The sequence below is a fragment of the Hordeum vulgare genome, chromosome 2H (assembly GCF_904849725.1).
Source record: "Hordeum vulgare subsp. vulgare chromosome 2H, MorexV3_pseudomolecules_assembly, whole genome shotgun sequence".
NCBI classification, from domain to species: Eukaryota; Viridiplantae; Streptophyta; class Magnoliopsida; order Poales; family Poaceae; genus Hordeum; species Hordeum vulgare.
Genome location: NC_058519.1, coordinates 456,054,931 through 456,078,487, shown reverse-complemented (window position 1 = coordinate 456,078,487; position 23,557 = coordinate 456,054,931).

Here is a 23,557-nt window from a genome sequence, read left to right as displayed (position 1 = left end):
ACCCGACCCTTGGGGGCTACAGGTTGAAGCTTTCTACACGTTATTAAACAAGACCCGACTCATCTTCAAGAAGATGACCCAGCCCTTGGGGGCTACAGGTTGAAGCTTTCTATTGGTTATTAAACAAGACTCGGCTCATCTTCAAGCAGATGACCCGGCCCTTGGGGGCTACAGGTTGAAGCTTTCAAAGATTATTGCACAAGATCCGACTCATCTTCAAGAAGATGACCCGACCCTTGGGGGCTAAAGGAGGATACTAAAGGAGGATATATAAGATAGTTTGTTTCGTAAATACCTTGTATCTTATCTTCATCATATTTACTAAACCGTCTTCGAAATCTCGGCTCGACGCGAGGCGGTTCAAGTATCCTGCGTGAAGATCCTCAAAGTTTAACTTCTCGATGTTGGGAAGGTTAAGTACAGATTTTCCTGTCGTCATGTTGGTGGAGACGTCCCCGGCAGTGTGCTTTGCCAACACATTGCGGACAGGGGTTGTATGACCCGTTCCAGTGATGATGATAGCATCATCTTCGGGCAAAGTGCCTTTGGTTGACTTCATGGGACTTGGCGGCTTGAGCTTCTCTTTGTGACTCGGCTCCACCACCTTACTATCAGTTCTGGATGGAGTAACTTGGGCATCAAGGATATTATCTGTGGTGGCGCCTTTAGGAGGATCAGCATAAGCCCCAATATCTTCATCCGGAATATCAGGGACAAGAATGTATACTTCATCCATTCCAGACTTGTTAACTTTTAGAGTTGACCCGCCCATTTTCCGTTTCTTAGCTTGAGCTCTACAAAGATGAAAGGTCAGGACACACTTAAATTGAGCATCATAAGGAAAAATACATACAACAATTGACGTCATACCCTGGGAGACGGACAAGAGGTGGTAGTTTGGAAGATGTTGAGTCGCCAGATGAAGGAGGAGACACGTGTTATAGTTACAGGGTTTGATGAATGTAGGCAAAGGTTTTCAATAAAACTTGACAGGAAATGAGAAAGTACCTCAGTTCGACATTTGCGGCAGGATATTTTTCACGTAAACCCGCCATAAGATCACCCGAAGAGCTACGGGTGTGGCGTTTTGGAGTATATAAGGCCTTTTTCAAAAGGAAGTTAGGATCCAAGTGATCATCTGGGTGACTCATACGAACTTTCCTACAAACCCGCCTCCGAGGTCTTTCCAAGGAAATACTTAAATCAGAAGAAACAGAAATTACCTCGGCCTCTTCAGCATCACTTTCCCCGTCTTGTCCCTGGAAGTTAAAGTACATGGTTAGAACAGATCTATGATGCCTTAATGGGACGGTCCGGGGATTTACCTCAGACACGTCTTCAACATGTGGTGACTCGCCCATAGCGGATGACTCGACCGCGCCGGGTTTTCTTTTCTTCTTCTTGGCAAGGGTCTTCACTCTTTTTACAGGCGGCTTGATGACCTTCCTTTTCCAGAAGGGTGCATTTTTCTGTAAAGAGGGAAAGTTAGTTATACCAAAGAACATAAGAAGGCATCAAATCAAATGGATGAGAGGTAAAATTATCTACCTCGGGTGCAGGGTTGGCATGACACAATGGTTTTAGACCAATTTTGGAACAATCCTCTTTGGTTTCACCACATAGCTTTTTCACGAGACTGTTGATTTCTTCAGTGTCAAGCATGACATTCGTGAATCGTTGACCATTGTTCAAGTTACCGTCATACTAACACATCAGACCCTCGCGACGACTCAGAGACATAATTCGCCATTCAATCCAACATCGGATCAAGTCAACGCCAGTCAAACCATTGGCGTTCAGAGCCCTTTACTGGGGCCAAATAGATTTGTGGGCGGCTTGTTCTTCTAAAGTCACAGCTTCATTGAGTTGAAAGTCCATTGGAAGGCGATCTTATCTGTAACCTGGTAGGGGATTCTCGTGATCTGGAGCGGTGTTTTGCAGTAGAACTAGGTCTTTCCCCAACCCTTAGGATAACTGGGCAAGGCGGCAGCAGGGAAGCCAGTTTCACGACGCCTCTGAGTGGTAACTCCGCCAAGCTCCAAGCTAGGACCATCAACACATTCTGTTTGGCGATTTAAATAGAAAAATTCTCTAAACAGAGAAATTATGGGTTCTATTTCTAAATGTGCTTCACAATAAACCTGGAATTGGCACATGTTACTGATTGAATTGGGACCCAGATCTTGGGGGTGGAGATTGAAAAAACTGAGGGTGCCTCGAAAGAACTTTGAGCCGAGGGGAGAGAAGCCTCGTTCTAAGTGGTCTCCAAAGACTGCTACTTCCCCTTCATCGGGTTGAGGTCGAGTTTCTTTGGCAGGAGCCCTCCATTCAATCACCTCTTTAGGAAGCAAGATTCCCATTGACAAAAAACATTGTAAGGCGGCTTCGTAAATAACAGAGGGTAACCAGTCGCACTTCGATGGTTTTGACATAATGTCGTAACCCGGAAAAAGGTCAGGTGCATAGATATAAATGGTGGGTTATTCTAAAATGACTAGCAAGAGGGGACATTGCAATGCTCTAAGTCGCCTAAGAATGGGAAGGCGCATGATAATGGCGGGCTAGGAAAAAGACTAAACTAACATCATAGTAATTCGCTGCAAGGTCGAGAAGGACCACGGACGATTGAATTTTGCTAAGTGTTGGAAGAACAATTTTTTATCAAAACTACAGAACTGTTTGGATCTACAAGCAGTGCAGAAAATAAAAGTAAATGGCTGAAATAAAAACATCGAAGAACAGTGGCGACAGCAACTAAAGGGTGACGGCTTTACATGCAGAGATATCAGTAAAGTTTTTGCTAGATTCATCCCTCATCCGTTTCCACTACTTGTCAAGGGAGTTTCACTCGTTTAAAGGAGTACATCAACTAGCACTACTAATGGAGGTAAGACGAACCCTAGAGGAGCTCCAGCGAACTACAACACGCGATTTGAGTAGACCTATACAAGGAGATGTGGGCGTACCTCACGGCGTCGACTCGCGGAGGAAAAAGATCGAAGCTGGGTGCAGAAATGAACGAAAAAGGAGTCCGTGCTTCAGAGGGGGTCGCCGGAGAAGATGCAGCAGTGACGCGTCGGGGGTCGAGCAGCTCTAGGAGGAAGAAGATGAGCTAGGGTAAAAAGTGAAAAGATTCCCCATCGGTATTTAAGGACCGAAGGGGGAAATGAAAACGACACGCACGGGAAACTAGGAAGCACAGTAAATCTGGAATTGATGGCGCCTCGATTTTCGGCGTGTACAGATGAGATCGGAAGGAGCCGTTGGGTGACGTCATGGAGATTTCTGGAATTACGGAGCAAGTGATGTCATTATTCCATGTGGCGGAAAGTCAGAGAAAGGTTTACAAGCCGACGATTTTCCGTTGGGAATAAATGACCACTACTGGAATTCAGTATTTTGCCATCTGCCAAATCTTTGCCGTCACCTGGTTGATGGCAAAGAGTGTCTTTGCCGTCAGCTGAAACAAAGCTGACGGCAAAGAAATGGCTGATGGCATAGAAGGTCTATACCATCAGCCACTTCTTGGCCGTCAGCCACAGACGGCAAAGGGCCGCACAGAAGACGGCAAAGCTGTAGGGGGGCCCACCTGACCGCGGGAACGTTAGGAAAAACTGGAGTCCCTTCTTTGTCGTCCGCTAGCGGACGACAAAGAGGCCAGAGGCAGACGACAAAACCCTAACGTCTACTAACGGACGTCCCGCCCCCACCCTGGCCTCTCTCTCTCTCTCTCTCTCTCTCTCTCACTCACCCCGACGCCAACCGCCGCCACCACTGCCCCCCGCCGCCGCACTGCCCCCCCCCACCGTCGCCACCACTGCCCCCCACCGCCGCCACCACTGCCCCCCGCCGCCGCACTGCCCCCCACCGCCATCACCACTGCCCCCCCCCACCGCCGCCACAACTGCCCTCCGCCGCCGCACTGCACCCCACCACCGCCACCACTGCCCCCCGTCGCCATCACTACCCCCCGCCGCCGCACTGCCCCCGCCGACGCCACACTGCCCCGTCGCGCCCGTCCTCCCCGCCGCCCCGCCGCCCCAGCCACCCCTGCCGGTGATTCCCCCCATTTTTATTTTTATTTTCCTTATTTTTATTTATGTTAAATTATTTAGGTTAGTTTTTTAGTTTATTAGGTTAGTTAGGCTAGTTAGTTAGCTTGTTAAATTAGTTAGGTTAGTTAGTTAACTTGGTTAGTTAGGTGGAGGAGGAGAAGAGGAGAAGAGGAGGAGGAGGAGGACGAGAAGAAGAAGAGGAGGAGAAGAGGAGAAGAAAGAGGAAAAATGAAAACAAGGAAGAAGAAGAAGAAGAAGAAGAAGAAGAAGAAGAAGAGAAGAAAAAATAAGAAGGAGAAGAAGAAGAAGAAGAAGAGAAAAAAAAATAAGAAGGAGAAGAAGAAGAAGAAGAAGAAGAAGAGAAGAAAAAAATAAGAAGGAGAAGAAGTAAAGAAGAAGAGAAGAAGAAGAGAAGAAGAGAATAAGAAAAAAATAAGAAGGAGAAGAACAGAAAAAAGAAGAAGAAGTAGAAGAAGAGGATAAAGAAAAATAGAAATAGCAATAAGAGGAAGAGGAAGAAGAAGAGGAGAAGAGGAGGAGGCGGAGGAGGAGGAGGAGAAGAAGAAGAAGAGGAGAAGAGGAGAAGAAAGAGGAAAAATGAAAAGAAGAAGAAGAGAAGAAGAAGAAGAAGGAGAAGGAGAAGGAGGAGAAGGAGAAGGAGCCCTCCTTCTTCTCCTTCTTCTCTCCTCCTTCTTATTTTTTAGCTTGTTTAGCTAATTATCCTCCAAAATGACATAATAAGCAAAAAAAACCTTGGTTAGCTCATGAATATTATATTCTTAGCTTGTTTTCCTAAAAAATGACATAATTAGAATATTTGTGTTGATCGGGTTGATTTACATGTGATGGTTGTCTCGTCGCTGTGAGGTTTGCTGTGCGAAGACCTCCCCGTGCGTTGTACGAGCTCCACCCCTGCATTCGTGGGTCAGTACAAATTTCATCTCCTCCTCGCCCCTTCATTTACTGTGGCTCGGTTTCCGGATGAAACTTTCTAGATTTAAGTAATTAAATTAATTTATCAGTATGCGTGACCAGTATGCGTCTCCTGTTCAAAAGGGCGACACCTATAAATATGCATGTCTTTGCATATTTATAACCGCCATCCTTCCGAATTGTCCAACATTATCCATGGACAGCCCGAGTATGTGTAGATTGGGTTCGTTTTCCCGTATGCTGTGCTCTGGATCCGATGCAGAATTTCGCCAGTGCCTCCCTGTTGTTCTCCGGATGCACATCCTCTCTGTTTATTGCGGAGACGTGTATCAGGAGAACAGTGGGGAGGTGCTGCCGAAATTTTGCGTTGGATCCGGAGCAGAGCATGGGAAAACAAACCCGATCTACACATACTCGGGTGGGATTAGGACCTATCTTTACCTATTAGCGTGTAGGTTGCCTGGACGTAATAAAAATGGCGAACCTGATTAACCGATGAATATTGTAACGCCCCGGACACACCCGCCGGTGGTCGTTACTCCTGGCGGGATCTAGACTGGCCCCACATATCAATACTAGTCTTTTCTACGCACTTTGTCCTCACTCATGCGCACCCGGGATGAACTTCCCGGTCGGTCACCCATCCTAAAACTACTCCAAGCCGAACACGCTTAACCCGGGAGTTCTGTTTGAATGGGCTCCCGGAATAGAAGGAATTCCTTATTGATATGAGTAGTCTATCATCCCTAATAAGCCAGGCGGTCACATACACCACCACTCAGAGGAACCGACGTCCTCGCCGCGCCACAGGAGCGTTCCCTCTTGGTACAAACGTCTGTGCATCCAGTGCAGTACATGTACCATGTCGTGTGCCATGACGGGTCACAAACGTCATGAACAACATGACCGCACACCTGTCCGCAAACATCCATGTAACCGCGAGGGTCGGCTCTGATACCAAACTTGTAACGCCCCGGACACACCCGCCGGTGGTCGTTACTCCTGGCAGGATCTAGACTGGCCCCACATATCAATACTAGTCTTTTCTACGCACTTTCTCCTCACTCATGCGCACCCGGGATGAACTTCCCGGTCGGTGACCCATCCTAGAACTACTCCAAGCTGAACACGCTTAACCTGGGAGTTCTGTTTGAATGGGCTCCCGGAAAAGAAGGAAATCCTTATTGATATGAGTAGTCTATCATCCCTAATAAGCCAGGCTATCACAAATATAAATGCTAAATTATATATAAATATATTTCTTCTGTCTTTAGTAGCTAGGCAAGATGAGTGATCGTGCGTGGATGTATATCGGTCACCCTAGTCAGAAAGAGATGACGAAAGAATGGTTTGTAAAAACAAAGGAATTTGTGAAAGCCGCATTCGCAAATGGCCAGGAAAGAAACTATTGCCCCTGTCATGGATACCGACAACTATAAAAAGATGACAGAGGCTGTAATGATTAAACACCTGCAGAGGAGGGGTTTTAAGCCTAATTATACGGTGTGGACATTTCATGGTGAGTCTATACAACGCACAAGAGCTGAGGTGGTCCGTCGTCGCACCGACGAGCATGGTACCGGGATCGAAGACATGGTGCAAGACTTTGATGATGCTCGAGATTCGGAAGATGAGATGAAGGAATCTGCAAAGGCATTTTATGAAATGTTGGAGTCTTCAAAACATCCTCTCCATGAGCACACTGAGCTCTGTCAGCTGGATACAATTGCACAAGTAATGGCTCCGAAGGCTCAGTTCAACTTGGGAAGAGAATGCTACGACGCGATGATGACACTATTTGGATGCTTCCTACCAAAAGGCCATGTCATGCCTGCAACCTGTACCAGTCGGACAAAATACTTCGTGTACTTAAGATGCCCTATGAGAAGATAGATGCATGTGAGAAAGGATGTGTCTTATTTAGGAAGGAGTATGCACACTTGGACTATTGTCCCAATTGCGAGTCTTGCACGTATCTTGTGGTAGACAACGGTATGGGTGAGATGAGGCAGACCAAAATCGCAGTTAGTGGTCTTCGGTATATGCCAATCGTACCACGACTTCAATGTCTTTTCATGGTTGAAGAGACAGCCAGACAAATGACATGGCAATAATTGGGCAAAAGAACCGAACTAGATGCGGATGGGAATAAGATGGTGGTACACACATCGGATAGGGAAGCGTGGAAACATTTTGATGTATTGCATCAGGATAAAGCGGCAGATCCAAGGAATCCTCGAGTCTGCATGGCCACGGATGGTTTTAATCCCTTCGGCATGACGGCAACCAAATATAGTTGTTGGCCTGTATTTGTCATTCCACTCAATCTCCCCCCGGGACAGATTATGCAAAGAAAGAACATATTTCTAACGTTGATAATTCCAGGGCCCAATTATCTAGGGAAGAATATGAATGTGTACCTGCAGCCGCTTAAGGATGAATTGGAAGAAGCTTGGGATAATGGGGTCAAGACATATGATGCCGCTAGAAAACAAAACTTCAAAATGCATGTGTGGTACATGTACTCTATGCATGACTTGCCGGCGTATGCACTATTCTATGGATGGTGTGTGCATGGAAGGTTCCCATGCCCCCAATGCAAGGCAGCTCTTCAGTTTCATTGGTTGCAGGAGGGTCGGAAGTATTCTTGCTTTGACTTGCATATACAGTTCCTGGATCCTGACCATCAGTTCAGAAAAGACAAGAAGAACTTTACCAAAGGTAAAGTTGTCAAAAACTTGGCACCACCTGCGTTGACAGGACAACAGATCCTAGATCAGTTAAACGCCCTCGAGCCTGATCCAGAGCGTCCAGGGTATTTCAAGGGGTATAATTCAAAACACGCCTGGACTCACAAGCCATGCTTCTGGGATCTGCCTTACTTCAAAGACCTCCTTCTTCCACACAATATCGACATGATGCACACTGAAAAGAATATCGGAGAGTCTATTTTTGGTACATGGTTTGACATAGATGGGAAGACAAAGGATAATACTAAGGCTAGAGTCGATCAAGAGACACTATATCATAGACTGTTACAAAACATGCGAGAAGGCAAAGGAAAGCACAAGTGGTCGAAGCCAAAGGCCTGGTTCAATCTTGGAAGGCCAGCTATGAGGGAAATTATCTTGTGGGTCAAAATGCACTTGATGTTCCCCGATGGGTATGCAGCGAATCTAAAGAGGGGAGCGAGTCTTGAAAAAATAAAAAATCTTTGGTCTCAAGAGTCATGATTGGCACATATGGCTAGAGCAGGTAATGCCGGTAATGTTACATGGCTTTATTCCTGAGGATGAATGGATAGTACTGGCGGAGCTGAGCTATTTCTTTCGTGTTCTTTGTACGAAAGAATTGTCGCCTGGCGTGGTATAAGACATGGAGGAGTTTGCACCGGAGTTGTTGTGCAAGTTAGAGAAGATCTTTCCACCGGGCTTCTTTAATCCAATGCAAAATTTGATTTTACATCTACCGACCGAGGCAAGATTGGGTGGGCCCGTGCAAGATCGTTGGTGCTATGCAACTGATAGGATGCAGAAGACCCTTCGAGCTAAATGTAAAAATAAGCGTAGAATTGAAGCATCGATGGCTGAGGCATTCATTATTGAGGAGGTGGCAAACTTTGTGACAGCACACTACGAAGGCAAAAATCATCATTTGCATAATCCGAAGCCTCGGCACAATGATGCAGACCCTAAAAAAGGTAGGTACAACCTCAGCCTATTCAAAGGGAAGCTCGCCCCAGCCGGTGCTTCGAAACCAATAATGTTGGATGTCGAAGAATGGCGGAACATTTCGTTGTATATCTTCAACAACCTAACAGAAGTGCGGCCGTACATCGAGTGAGTTCTCGGCACATTTTCCCGTAACTTCTAGTTCCTTTGAACTACTCTTATTCCCGGATATTTCAAACAGCCGTTACGTCGCCAAATTCTCGGATATTTCAAACTTGCATCCGTTGGTAGTTGCCGGTTCTCGTCGTTGTCCGTTCTGAGCCCGAGCGCACACGCACGCACCCGCGGCATCGTCAAAACCCTGTTTTAAAAGTGTGCGTAAAACTTTCTACGATCGGGGTGAAACTTGGCATGCGGTCGTAATTAGTTATAGCTAGGCCGCCTCTCAAATTTCGTCGCGATCGGAGTTCGTCTCGTACCCGAACGGTCGACCGTAGCGGCACCGTAGTCGGTCTACCGTCAGACGTTTTGTAGGTGTTTAAAAATCGTTGCCGCGTCGCCCGTTGCCCCTCTCGTCTCCGGATATCTACACTACACGGCCACTTACCCGTTCCTGCATGCGGAATCGTCCGAATCCGACCGCACGGTTGGATCCAGAACGAGATTTCGCTAAACCTAACCCCCCTTTTTGTTATAAATAGACCCCCAGATCAATTTTAGACAGCCAACCCCCGTGCCTCGATTTCCGCGCCCCACCTACCCCTAACCCTAACGAGATCCACAGCCTCCACCAACCGCTAGCCACCGCGGGCCCGCCGGGCCTGGACCGCCGCCGTCGCCCGTTCTGCTCCCGTGCCCCGTGCCCCCGGTGGCGAGCCGCTGGGCTGCCTGCGCCGCACCAGGCTCCCCATGCCCCGCCGCCGGCTGCCACTCGCCGGAGAGCCCGAGCCGGCCGCTCCCGCCGGCCGAAGCTGCTGCAGCCGCAGCCCTCCGGTGCTCCCTCGCCTCGCCGGAGCTCCCCACTAACCCTGCCTGTCCGAAGGTTGACCGGCCTCCCGCATCGCGTCTACAGCCGCCGGCCTTCCGCATCGCGTCTACAGCCGCCAGCGCCGCCCTCCCCTCCGGTGATCCTGCCCTGCCGGAGACCTGCCGCCGCCGTTGGCCTCGTGGCGTCCGGATCTGGAGCGCATGGTCGAGGTTGACCGGCCTCGAGTACGCCCGAGCGAACCGCCCTGCTCGCCGCATTGACCCTGGCTGGGCCGTCCCCCCAACGCGGCCCAGGAAGCGCCGAGCCAGGCCAGCTGGCCCGAGCCAGGAGCAAGGCCCAGCCTGCTCGCGCGACCGACCCCGAGCCCCCTCCACCAGGCCGGCCCAAGTGGCCAGGGTGAGCCATTTCCCCCGCATGTGCCCCTTTTTTTATTTTGCGCCCAGTTCGGCCCGTTTAGCTATTTAGGGATTTTTTTCAGATTTAGTATATATTCCAGATTATATACGTATAGTAATATGCCCGTAACTTTAAATCCGTAAGTCGGCTCGCGATGAGTTGTATATGGTTTTGATGTAGAATTTCACATAGAATATGATTTCACAACTTGCGTATTTCTTTGATGTAGTTTGAGCCGCCATATGCCTAGGTTTGCGTGTTGTCTCAATAGAATAGTTGTCCGCATTTATTTTTCACGCATGCCCGGGTTTCTCGAATGCCGTAGTAGAAATGTCCATGTTTTAGGAACCCTCTTGCCATGTCTTTTAGAGCGGTCATTGGTATTTTTGCGTGTAGGGATTTGCCGCTAGATTATTTTTCGTGTCTAGGCCATTATCTCACATTTTCGTGTGGTGAAATTATTGTTGTGCAACCCCACATGTTTTATATGTTTTCGAGGTAGAAAAATCCACGGGATTTTTCTGTGCAATTAGTTTTAGCTTTTCAGTAAATTAGTTCGCGCGATATTTTGCCATGTTGCCCTCTTGTCTATTTCGTAGGATTTATTCCGTGTTTCGTTTGATTAAGTTGTCAATTAGGGAGTTGTTCTTTGATGTTTACTCTATCCCCTGGTATTTGTGGTTGCAATAGAAATGCATGTTTAGGAGTGGTTTGCCTGCTCTCAAGTTGCTAGAAATAGTGGTGTTTTAGAGATGCTAAAATATTTCTAAGTCTGGAATCTGTTATATTTTGTTGCTGTTTTGTTTTGCTTCTATCTTGTGATCTATAGCTCTTTTGAGGTTGGTCCAATGGAGTTAGTTGTAGACCTTGTGTTTCTCTAGCATGCGGTGTATTTTCATGCCATTTGGAGACATGTAGCTTATGGTTTTGCTGCTGTCAATATGCCTTCAGATCGAAAACTGCACTTTCATGAAGTGTAATTTTCACTATGTCTGAAATAGTGTGTGAGATGCCATTTTGTGACTTCTTTTCCTAGTGATCCATGATGGCATGCTAGTTGTTGTTAGTTGTTCGTTGTAGTGCTTCTTGCCCTCTATAGCGTCATGCCTTGGTTGATTATATTTGAGTTGTGTAGCTCGCAGTTGTGGGGCGTAGAAAATGCTATGTGGCTGATTTTGGCAGATTGTAGTGATTTCTTGTTTTGCTCGTAGCTTTTGATCCGTAGCTCCGTTTTGATCGTGTCCTATATGAAACTTGCTTAGAATCTCATGAAGTTTCATTTTCTCTTGCTGGTTGTATGTTTTGAACTGCTCGTGACCGTCGTTGCACACATATTGCATTCATGCCATCATATCTTGCGGTGTCTGTATCTTTTGAACCGTAGCTCCGTTGGAGATGATCTCTATGTGTAAATTGCTTGCCATGACGCGTGGAATCACGTGAACCTATTTGTTTGTTGTTTAACAACTAATTAAATGTGTTAGTTCAGATCTGGTCAGAATTGTAAATTAACATGTGAGGTCGTTTCGGAGATGTTATATGTCATTTCCGACCTCATTTAAAATGCCTAGATATGTAGTTTAATTACGCTTCACCTCTTGCAATGTTTAACCACATTTAATATTGTCGTGCATCTAATCGGGATAGAACTAAATAATTAACATGGAGTTTCGTCAATATGCAACTCCTTGCATATTGAACTTCACTTAATGTGTAGTGTTTGTTTGTGTGATTTGCCATGCCGTGACTTGCATGTATTCAGCTGCTCATGCATCATATGTGTTGTGCACCGTGTGGTGAATTTCGTGTGTTGATGCTTGTTTCCGGTTTCCCCGTCTCGATAGAGTTCCGCAAGCGTGTCGGATGTGAGGACCCGTTCGACTACGTTGGTTCGTCTGCTTCACGGAGTCATTCTTTTTCCAAGCGGGATCTCAGGCAGGATGACCATTTCCCCAGATACCATTACTATCATTGTCATGCTAGTTTACCGTTTCTATCGATTATGTCTCGTTGCCTACCACATGTTAAATATCAGCCTCTCAACAATGCCATGAAAACCTTCAACCTGTTCAACCTAGCAAACCACTGATTGGCTATGTTACCGCTTGCTTAACCTTGTGTTAGCGTTGCTAGTTGAAGGTGCAGTTGCTTCCATGTGAAAGCATGGGTTCCTTGTTATATCACCATATTAATGCTATTTAATTTAATGCACCTATATATTTGTTAAAAGGTGGAAGGCTTGGCCTTTCTAGCCTGGTGTTTTGTTCCACCTTTGCCCCCTTAGTTTCGGCTACCGGTGTTATGTTCCATAATTGAGCGCTCCTAACACGATCGGGGTTGTTATGGGGACCCCCTTGATAATTCGTTTTAGATTAAAGCTGGTCTGGCAAGGCCCAACATTGGTACTACATTTGCCCAACATAATAATTCTGATAATTTGAAATGCATAGGGAGTTAGCGCTACCCAAGGAGTAATTCTACATAATACAGGGGGCAGTGCTGATGGTGCTGGTCCAAAACTAGAGCCGTTTGCGGCGCCAACCCAGGGCAACTTGGGAGATTTCTATCAGGCCATCGTACGTTGTGCTTATCCGTCGTGTCCTGAGAACGAGATACGCGGCTCCTATCGGGTTCGTCGACACGTCGGGCGGCCTTGCTGGATTAGTTTTACCTTTGATGAGATATCTTTTGCATCAGGATTCTGGTGATGCTTTGGGTAATCTCAGAGTTGAGGTTTTCCACTAGGGAATCCGACGAGATCGCGAGCTTCGTGATTGAGGATTTCTATGCGGCTTGTGGTAATTTGTGATGGACTAGTTGGAGCACCCCTGCAGGGTTAAATCTTTCGGAAAGCCGTGCCCGCGGTTATGTGGCAACGTGGAAACTTTGTTTAACACTAGTTCTAGATAACTTGAAGTTAACTTAATTAAAACTTGCCAACTGTGTGTGTAACCGTGACTGTCTCTTTCGTGAGTTCCTACTCCGATCGAGGACATGGTGGGGTTATGTATGACGTAGGTAGGTGTTCACGATCATTCATTTGATCATCAGTAGTCACGTCCGCTATGCGTAGATCTTCCCCCTCTTATTTCTTGTACTCGTAAGTTTAGCCACGAAATATATGCTTAGCCGCTGCTGCAACCTCACCACTTACCCATGCCTCACCCATTAAGCTTTGCTAGTCTTGATACCTTTGGAAATGAGATTGATGAGTCCTCTATGGCTCACAAATTACTACAACACCAGATGCAGGTACAGGTAAAGGTTACCTGACGCGAGCGCGTTGATTGTTCATTTGGAGTTGCTTCTTCTTCTTCTTCTTCATCGATCTAGGATGGGTTCCAGGCCGGCAGCCTGGGATAGCAAGGATGGACGTCGTTCTTCTTTTCTAGTTTGATTTCGTCCGTAGTCGGACCCTGCTCTTATTCATGATGTTTATGTTTTGTACTGTTGTGACTCTGATGTAGCATGTGGCGAGTGTAAGCCAACTGTATTTATATATCTCTTCTTTTCAGTACATGTACTTGTAACGATATCCATTCTTGCGACACGACGAGATGCGCTTCTATCCCTGACGAGGCCTTCGCGCCAAATTGAGGATAGGGTCGCATCTTGGGCGTGACAAGTTGGTATCAGAGCAGTACCGACCTAGGAGCCCCCTTGATTGATCAAACTTGGCCGAGTCGAGTCTAGTGAAAAACTACTTTGAGTCTAGTTGTATATCGGAGAGTAGGATACTTTTTTCTCCTCTTCTATGCTCTGGTGAGGAATCTTGAAGTTATAATTTAATTCTACTCCTCTTCTCACTCAAAAAAATTAGGACCACGCGGATATTTTTGGAATCTATATGATGCCAATGTGACGGAGTTCTGTCTTGTTGCCTCCTGTCTGACTTGATTTTCTTCCGGGGAGTTGAGCTCCAGGGGATTCTCGAGCACATCGTTATCATTCGGATTTCTTAGTATCTCAGGACGAAGGATGTTCGTAATTGCTTCAATACTAGTAGTGGCGAGATAACCCCGATGTCCCCAGTACTGGTGCAGATTGTTCGGGAGTACTGCCATTCTTTGTATCATTGTGATCACGAGGGTCTGTTGTAGATGAAGGTCCGAGATTCGGGTTGTGTGTTGACGGATTAAATACAGGTGATGGGTTAGTATAGGAGTTGTGTGATTATTACTCCTTGTATCCATGTACCAGATTGCATGACCAGATATTTCGGGAATTCTTAGGTGGGAATTCAAGTAGTTTCTTATAGGAAAATCTTCCGACAAATGCATGATGTTAGGTTAGGGTTCGACATTTAGTGGATTCGCTTGTTGACGGTCGACTTACAGTGGTTCTCGTTGTGTCTTAAAGAGTCCTTGTAGCTTGCTACGACTCGGGGACGCTTCGTATGTCGGGTGCACTGCCTTGCACTTGATATCTACTGTAAGGATCGAGCCCGTGCGACCCTGTCCACAAAAATATCGGACGAAATCTTTCTCATGAGTTTGTTCTGGCTTGTTTCATAAGCCGCATCCTTTGTTTTATTGGAATATGGTAATTCGAGTTGCTTCGATGTCAAGTGGTGATTTTAGATCTTTCCTAATCTATGTTCTCATATTTTTATGTGAGCGTAAATTCTTTTTCTCAATCAGATTGTCTTATCATTCTTGTCAACCAGAGTTGTCATGTTAATTCTTTTCCAACCGGTGTGTTTCTCTCCAAGTGGATTCAATCCTCTCCAATATTTGCAGATCATTCTCTCAATTCTTACCAGAGTTTGTCTGATCTGTCCCAAGTTGACTTTGTTTTTCCCCGCCCTCCCACCCTTTTCTTCAATGTTTCAGTCATCATCCTAGTGCCTTTATATTCAGTGATGCTTCCGCTATCTCTTCTCCCTTTTGTATCCGGTGATTCTTCGTGAAGATTCTCAGGAGATTCGTGTCATATTTGTTCATTCTTGTCATCCTTAGAGGTGAATTTAATTCAGTTGTCCGTGTTCATCATATCCTTTTCATCCTTCTAATTCTTTCCCATGTTGATAATTCTTATGAGCCTATCTTGCTATTCATTCCTCTTTTTTCTATCTAGAGTGTTGAAGATATTTCAGATGTCCTGATTCTCGATCCTTCAGTTATTTCGAGGTGCTAACCTCATCTAGTTTTCTTATACCGGTGCAATATCTCTCATTCTAGCAATCTTTTCAATGGTGGTTTCTTTGAGTGGGCCCATAACCCACAGGTTTTTCCCAGGATCTTATATGTCTCTTCTAATCTTTCCGGAAATCTTTAATTCTTTTCAACTATGACGTAAGTATGAATTTCATTAGTCATATCCCTTCTCCAAGATCTATCTGAATTAATTCTCATATTGGTTCAACCTTTCATTCTTCATTATTCTGGAGTGTCTCAGTTATTTTTGGCGGTTATCTTCTCGTCATTTTCAGCTTTGAAGACCGAAGGAGTGTTTCTCTCGAATCTTGGTTCATTCTCTTGAAGATTCGTCATTTCAGCTTTGTGCCATCATCTTAATTGTTGTCAATCATGAGTATCCCTTTCTTGCTATCCGGTGCATTTCTAAGTTGTTTCATTCTCGATCCTCCGAAGGCCATCATTTTAGAAGATTCATCGTTCTTAGCTTTCACCTTTCATCCTCAATTCTTCTCAATTGTTGTCTCTTCGTTTGTCTCTCGATTATTCCGGTGCCTTGATTTAGTTTTCTCTCAGGTGGCTCATGATCTCTTCATTCTCATGTATCTCCATTAATTCGTGGTATTCCCATTCAACTGTGAATTCTTACCGGTGCTTCAGTCAATGATGCTTCGAGTGGTGCTTATCTCTCTATCTCTTCAAGATTCCTTCAAAAAATAATAAGTTGTATGCTAAATCCATTGCTTGTCATCAATTTAATTTGATGAAGGATGAGCATAACATAATTCTTATTCTTGTTCTTCCTTCTTCCAAGGGATTTCAATTCTTCTTCCGGAGCGGCTCATGATATCAATTCATTCTCAAAGTGTTCTTCAAGATTCTTGTTGAAGTACCTCAAGTATCCTTTCTCTTGCATTTCTAAGTGCATTTGTTCTTCCTTTATCCTTTGAGGTGGTATTATTGCATTCTTGTTAGTGTAGGAGTCTCGAAGAGTTTTCCTTTCAAGAATGAGGTAACTAAATCCACCAATTCTTTGATCATGAGATATTCCAACCCATGATTTCTTCATTGAGCTATTTTGGTTTGGATTTCACCTAAAGCTTTTCCTATGGATTGTTGCTATCATGGTGCTTGTCATTAATCCTAGTTCTCAATGCACCCTCTTGGTGTAAGAAGTTTCAATATCTTTGCTTTCAACTATCCTTGTTTCTTTTAGTCGTTGGTTGTCACCTCATAAATGTTGAGATGATTTTCATAAGCCCACTACTATCTTGTTCTTCGTTGTTGGTTTTCCAACTACTACGTCAGTTCTCTGTCCGGAGGCTCTTCAATTCTATTGTGATGATAGTTGCCATTCTTTTCTTCATTCTCTTCTTCCGCTTGAGCTAGTTCATATTCTCTTGTTCCGAAGGCGTTGTGATGTTGCTCTTTTGGGTCTATTATGTTGTTATATCAAGATCATGGTGTTCCCTTGTTCTATTTAGTTGTTTGTTATGAATATTGTCTAATTCTCTCTTCTTATCGAATTTTTTGTCCCATTTTCCTACCGAAGTGCTACCAAAATTTTCCGTGAATTCTTGCTTCTTCCTCATATCATTCCTCATCTCTTTGCAACCTTAAAGGATCGTTGGTTTCACTCGTTTGTCAAAGAAGCGATTAAGTTTTACCTCTTGCTTTCTCATCCTCTCCCCTTCCATTCTTGGATCTCGGGGCGAGATCCTCTTGTAGTGTAGGAGAGTTGTGACAGCCCGATGGCGACGTTCCAGAAGATTACCCTTTCCTTTCTGTTTCCGTCGTGTGGGTATTTTTATTTGTTGCATCATCATCGCATCATTCGCATCATCTGCATTGCATCGGCATCTCCGTTGCCGCCAGTTTTCAAAACTTGCATCCGTTGGTAGTTGCCGGTTCTCGTCGTTGTCCGTTCTGAGCCCGACTGCACACGCACGCGCCCGCGGCATCATCAAAACCCTGTTTTAAAAGTGTGCGTAAAACTTTCTCTCATCGGGGTGAAACTTGGCATGCGGTCGTAATTAGTTATAGCTAGGTCGCGTGTAAAATTTCGTCGCGATCGGAGTTCGTCTGGAACCCGAACAGTCGACCGTAGCGGCACCGTAGTCGGTCTACCGTCGGAAGTTTTGTCGGTGTTTAAAAATCATTGCCGCATCGCCCGTTGACCCTCTCTTCTCCGGATATCTACACTACATGGCCACTTACCCATTCCCGCGTGCCGAATCGTCCGAATCCGACCGACGGTTGGATCCGGAACGAGATTTCGCTAAACCTAGCCCCACCATTTGTTATAAATAGACCCCCAGATCATTTTTAGACACCCAACCCCCCTGCCTCGTTTTCCGTGACCCACCTACCCCTAACCCTAGCCAGATCCGCAGCCTCCCACCAACCACCAGCCACCGCGGGCCCGCCGAGCCCATCCGAGGCCCGCCGGGCCCAAACCGCCGCCGCCGCTCGTTCTGCTCGTGTGCCCCATGCCCCTGGTGGCGAGCCGCCGGGTTGCCCGCATCGCACCATGCTCCCCATGCCCCGCCGCCAGCTCCCGCTCGCCGGAGAGCCCGAGCCGGCCGCTCCCGCCGGCCGAAGCTGCTGCAGCCGAAGCCCTCCGGTGCTCCCTCGCCTCGCTGGAGCTCCCCACTAACCCTGCCTGCCCGAAGGTTGACCGGCCTCCCGCATCGCGTCTATAGCCGTCAGCCTTCCACATCGCGTCTATAGCCGTCGGCGCCGCCCTCCCCTCCGGTGATCCTGCCGCAGCCGGTCGCGACCCCGTGCCGGAGACCTGCCACCGTCGTTGGCCTCGTGGCGTTCAGATCTGGAGCGCCTGGTCGAGGTTGACCGGCCTCAAGTGCGCCCGAGCCAACCGCCCCGCTCGCCGCGTTGACCCTAACTGGGCCGTCCTCCCCACGCGGCCCAGGAAGCGTCGAGCCAGGCCAGCTGGCCAGCTCCTGTGTGCCCCCAGGCCCAGCTGGCCCGAGCCAGGAGCAAGGCCCAGCCTGCTCGCGCGACCGACCCCGAGCCCCCTGCACCAGGCCAGCCCAAGTGGCCAGGGTGAGCCATTTCCCCCGCCTGTGCCCCTTTTTTTTATTTTGCGCCCAGTTCGGCCCGTTTAGCTATTTAGGGAATTGTTTTCGGATTTAGTATATATTCCAGATTATAGACGTATAGTAATATGCTCGTGACTTTAAATCCGTAAGTCGGATCGCGATGAGTTGTATATGGTTTTGATGTAGAATTTTGAGTAGAATATGATTTCACAACTTGCATATTTGTTTGATGTAGTTTGAGCTGCCATATGCCTAGGTTTGCGTGTTGTCTCAATAGAATAGTTGTCCGCATTTATTTTTCGCGCGTGCCCGTGTTGCTCGAATGCCGTAGTAGAAATGTACATGTTTTAGGAACCCTCTTGCCATGTCTTTTAGAGCGGTCATTGGTATTTTTGTGTGTAGGAATTTGCCGCTAGATTATTTTCCGTGTCTAGGCCATTATCTCACATTTTCCTATGGTGAAATTATTGTTGTGTAACCCCACATGTTTTATATGTTTTCGGGGTAGAAAATTCCATGGGATTTTTCTGTGCAATTAGTTTTAGCTTTTGAGTAAATTAGTTTGCGTGATATATTGCCATGTTGCCCTCTTGTCTATTTCGTAGGATTTATTTCGTGCTTCGTTTGATTAAGTTGTCAATTAGGGAGTTGTTCTTTGATGTTTACTCTAGCCCCTGGTATTTGTGGTTGCAATAGAAATGCATGTTTAGGAGTGGTTTGCTTGCTCTCAAGTTGCTAGAAATAGTGGTGTTTTAGAGATGCTGAAATATTTCCAAGTCTGGAATCTGTTATATTTTGTTGCTGTTTTGTTTTGCTTCTATCTTGTGATCTGTAGCTCTTTTGAGGTTGGTCCAATGGAGTTAGTTGTATACCTTGTGTTTCTCTAGCATGCGGTGTATTTTCAAGCCATTTGGAGACATGTAGCTTATGGTTTTGATGCTTTCAATATGCCTTCAGATTGAAAACTGCACTTTCATGAAGTGTAATTTTCACTATGTCTGAAATAGTGTGTGAGATGCCATTTTGTGACTTCTTTTCCTAGTGATCCATGATGCCATGCTAGTTGTTGTTAGTTGTTTGTTGTAGTGCTTCTTGCCCTCTATCGTGTCATGCCATGTTTGATTATATTTGAGTTGTGTAGCTCGCGGTTGTGGGGCGTAGAAAATGCTATGTGGCTGATTTTGGCATATTGTAGTGATTTCTTGTTTTGCTCGTAGCTTTTGATCGGTAGCTCCGTTTTGATCGTGTCCTATATGAAACTTGCTTAGAATCTCGTGTAGTTTCATTTTCTCTTGCTGGTTGTACGTTTTGAAGTGCTCGTGACCGTTGTTGCACACATATTGCATTCATGCCATCATATCTTGCGGTGTCCGTATCTTTTTGAACCGTAGATCCGTTGGAGATGATCTCTATGTGTAAATTGCTTGCCATGACGCGTGGAATCACGTGAACCTATTTGTTTGTTGTTTAACAACTAATTAAATGTGTTAGTTCAGATCTGGTCAGAATTGTAAATTAACATGTGAGGTCATTTCGGAGATGCTATATGTCATTTCCGACCTCATTTAAAATGCCTAGATATGTAGTCTAATTACGCTTCACCTCTTGCCATGTTTAACAACATTTAATATTGTCGTGCATCTAATCGGGATAGAACTAAATAATTAATATGGAGTTTCGTCAATATGCAACTCCTTGCATATTGAACTTCACTTAATGTGTAGTGTTTGTTTGTGTGATTTGCCATGCCATGACTTGCATGTATTCAGCTTCTCATGCATCATATGTGTTGTGCACCGTGTGGTGAATTTCGTGTGTTGATGCTTGTTTCCGGTTTCCCCATCTCGATAGAGTTCCGCAAGAGTGTCGGTTGTGAGGACCTGTTCGACTACGTTGATTCGTCTGCTTCACGGAGTCATTCTTCTTCCAAGCGGGATCTCAAGCAAGATGACCATTTCCCCAGATACCATTACTATCATTGCCATGCAAGTTTACCGTTTCAATCGATTATGTTTTTTTGCCTACCACATGTCAAATATCAGCCTCTCAACAATGCCATGAAAACCTTCAACCTGTTCAACCTAGAAAACCATTGATTGGCTATGTTACCGCTTGCTTAACCCTGTGTTAGGGTTGCTAGTTGCAGGTACAGTTGCTTCCATGTGAAAACATGGGTTCCTTGTTATATCACCATATTAATTCTATTTAATTTAATGCACCTATATATTTGGTAAAAGGTGGAAGGCTTGGCCTTTCTATCCTGGTGTTTTGTTCCACCTTTGCACCCTTAGTTTCGGCTACCGGTGTTATGTTCCATAATTGAGCGCTCCTAACACGATCGGGGTTGTTATGGGGACCCCCTTGATAATTCGTTTTAGATTAAAGCTGGTCTGGCAAGGCCCAAAATTGGTACTACATTTTCCCAACATAATAATTTTGATAATTTGAAATGCATAGGGAATTAGCGCTACCCGAGGAGTAATTCTACATAATACAGGGGGGCTAGTGCTGATGGTGCTGGTCCAAAACTAGAGCCGTTTGTGGGGCCAACCCAGGGCAACTTGGGAGATTTCTATTAGGCCACCGTACGTTGTGCTTATCCGTCGTGTCCTGAGAACGAGATACACGGCTCCTATCGGGTTCGTCGACACGTCGGGCGGCCTTGTTGGATTAGTTTTACCTTTGACGAGATATCTTGTGCATTGGGATTCCGGTGATGCTTTGGGTAATCTCAGAGTTGAGGTTTTCCACTAGGGAATCCGACCAGATCGCGAGCTTCGTGATTGAGGATTTCTATGCGGCTTGTGGTAATTTGTGATGGACTAGTTGGAGCACCCCTGCAGGGTTAAATCTTTCGGAAAGCCGTTCCCGCGGTTATGTGGCAACGTGGAAACTTTGTTTAACACTGGTTCTAGATAACTTGAAGTTAACTTAATTAAAACTTGCCAACTGTGTGCGTAACCGTGACTGTCTCTTTCATGAGTTCCTTCTCCGATCGAGGACACGGTGGGGTTGTGTGTGACGTAGGTAGGTGTTCAGGATCATTCATTTGATCATCAGTAGTCACGTCCGCTATGCGTAGATCTTCCCCCTCTTATTTCTTGTACTCGTAAGTTTAGCCACCAAATATATGCTTAGCCATTGTTGCAACCTCGCCACTTAACCATGCCTCACCCATTAAGCTTTGCTAGTCTTGATACCTTTGGAAATGAGATTGCTGAGTCCCCTCTGGCTCACAGGTTACTACAACACCAGATGCAGGTACAGGTAAAGGTTACTTGATGCGAGCGCGTTGATTGGTCATTTGGAGTTGCTTCTTCTTCTTCTTCTTCTTCATCGATCTTGGATGGGTTCCAGGCCGGCAGCCTGGGATAGCAAGGATGGACGTCGTTCTTCTTTTCTCATTTGATTTCGTCCGTAGTTGGATCCTGCTGTTATTCATGATGTTTATGTTTTGTACTATTGTGACTCTGATGTAGCATGTGGCGAGTGTAAGCCAACTCTATTTATATATATCTTATTTTCAATACATGTACTTGTAACGATATCCATTATTGCGACGCGACGAGATGCGCTTCTATCCCTGATGAGGCCTTCGCGCCAAATTGAGGATAGGGTCGCATCTTGGGAGTGACACGAGCCGTCCACGAGAATGCGAAGGATCGGCGTAGCCAAATGGTTGGTGTGCCACACCATCAGGGCAGCGCCAACTTACTTTAGTTCGGACGAAACTGGGTATGTGATTTGCTTCATGATTCATGCAATTCATTCTTCATGCTAATATTTTGTTCCTCTCTTTTAGGCGCATCACAATAAGACGGAGATGCCACACTTGTACGACCTTTATGGCATGGCCCATACTGCCTCATACAAGAAGGCGAAGGCATTCTCTGAGTCTGACCTGGATGATCCAAATAACTTCACCAACATATCATCCCACCACAAGCTCGTGACATACAGGGACACGGGGAAGTCTACGAAAGGGGATGACTTTAACCCGAGCCAGGAACCTTTGGATCCAGAGCTGGTGATAATATCTGGTGGCGGGAGGCCCCATGGCTCGATAGCCATTGGAGATGGGATAATACGTTATCCACTCACTCTCCCGGAGATCATGGCGCGCCAGTCGAGCAGCTGTCCTAAGATAACGCCTCGTCCACGGCCAGTCGATCTTGCCATCGAGGTTAGTTGTACGGACTAAGAAAACTTTCATCCATTTCATTATGTGTGTCACCATAGATCATTACTGTGCTAACGAGGAATGGTGTTTCAGGCTACTCTTCAGAAAGAGAGAGCGGCAAACCAGGCTGCTCTTGAGAAAGAGAGATTGGCAAGCCAGGCTTCTCTTCAGGCTTCTCTTGAGAAAGAGAGATTGGCAAGTTAAGCTGCTCTTGATGAGAGGGATCAGAACACGACACGATTGATTGAGGAGGAGAGGGCCCGAAATGAGGCGGGTCAACGGGCCCTGTACGAGCTTTTTGTGGTAAGTTTTTTTTCACATTAGCCAAATCATGTGTGTAATGTATGTTTCATTACTAACTAATACGACCCACTCTTCAGGGTCTGTGCGAGAAGAGCGGTCAAGTCCCTCCGCCGATGCATGTCTTCTCTTCGATTACACGGTGAGTTTAATTATAAACTAGTATTAATAATTGAGTGTCATCATGCTAACTGAGACATTGCAAAATATCTATTCTGCAGAATAACTCCCGAGCGGCATCGCACGACCCTTCTCTAGGTGTTTCTCCTCCTTGATGACCACTACGGTAAGTTTCTCTTCTCCTTTTTCATATTCTCCTTGCCTCAATTTCCCCAACAATGACATGATTAGCCCATTTAGCTCCGAAATGCCATAATAACCTCAAAATGGCATCAGAACCTTAGTTATCTCATTAATATTATATACTTAGCTTGTTTTCCTCTAAAATGGGATAATTAGCCCATTTAGCTCCAAAAAGACATAGTTAGCTAATTGAGCTCCAAGAAGAGGAGAAGAGGAGAAGAAATAGGAAAAATGAAAATAAAGAAGAAGGAGAAGAAGAAGAGAAGAAGGAGAAGGAGAAGGAGGAGGAGGAGAAGAAGGAGGAGAAGGCCCTTGGCCTTCTCCTCCTCCTCCTCCTTCTCCTCCTTCTTCTTGATTTCTTATTCTTCTCCTCCTCCTCCTCTTTCCTCTCCTCTTTCATATTCTCCTTGCCTTAATTTTCCCAACAATGACATAATTAGCCCATTTAGCTCCAAAAAGACATTATAAGCTCAAAATGACATAAGAACCTTGGTTAGCTCATTAATATTATATACTTAGCTTGTTTTACTCTATAAT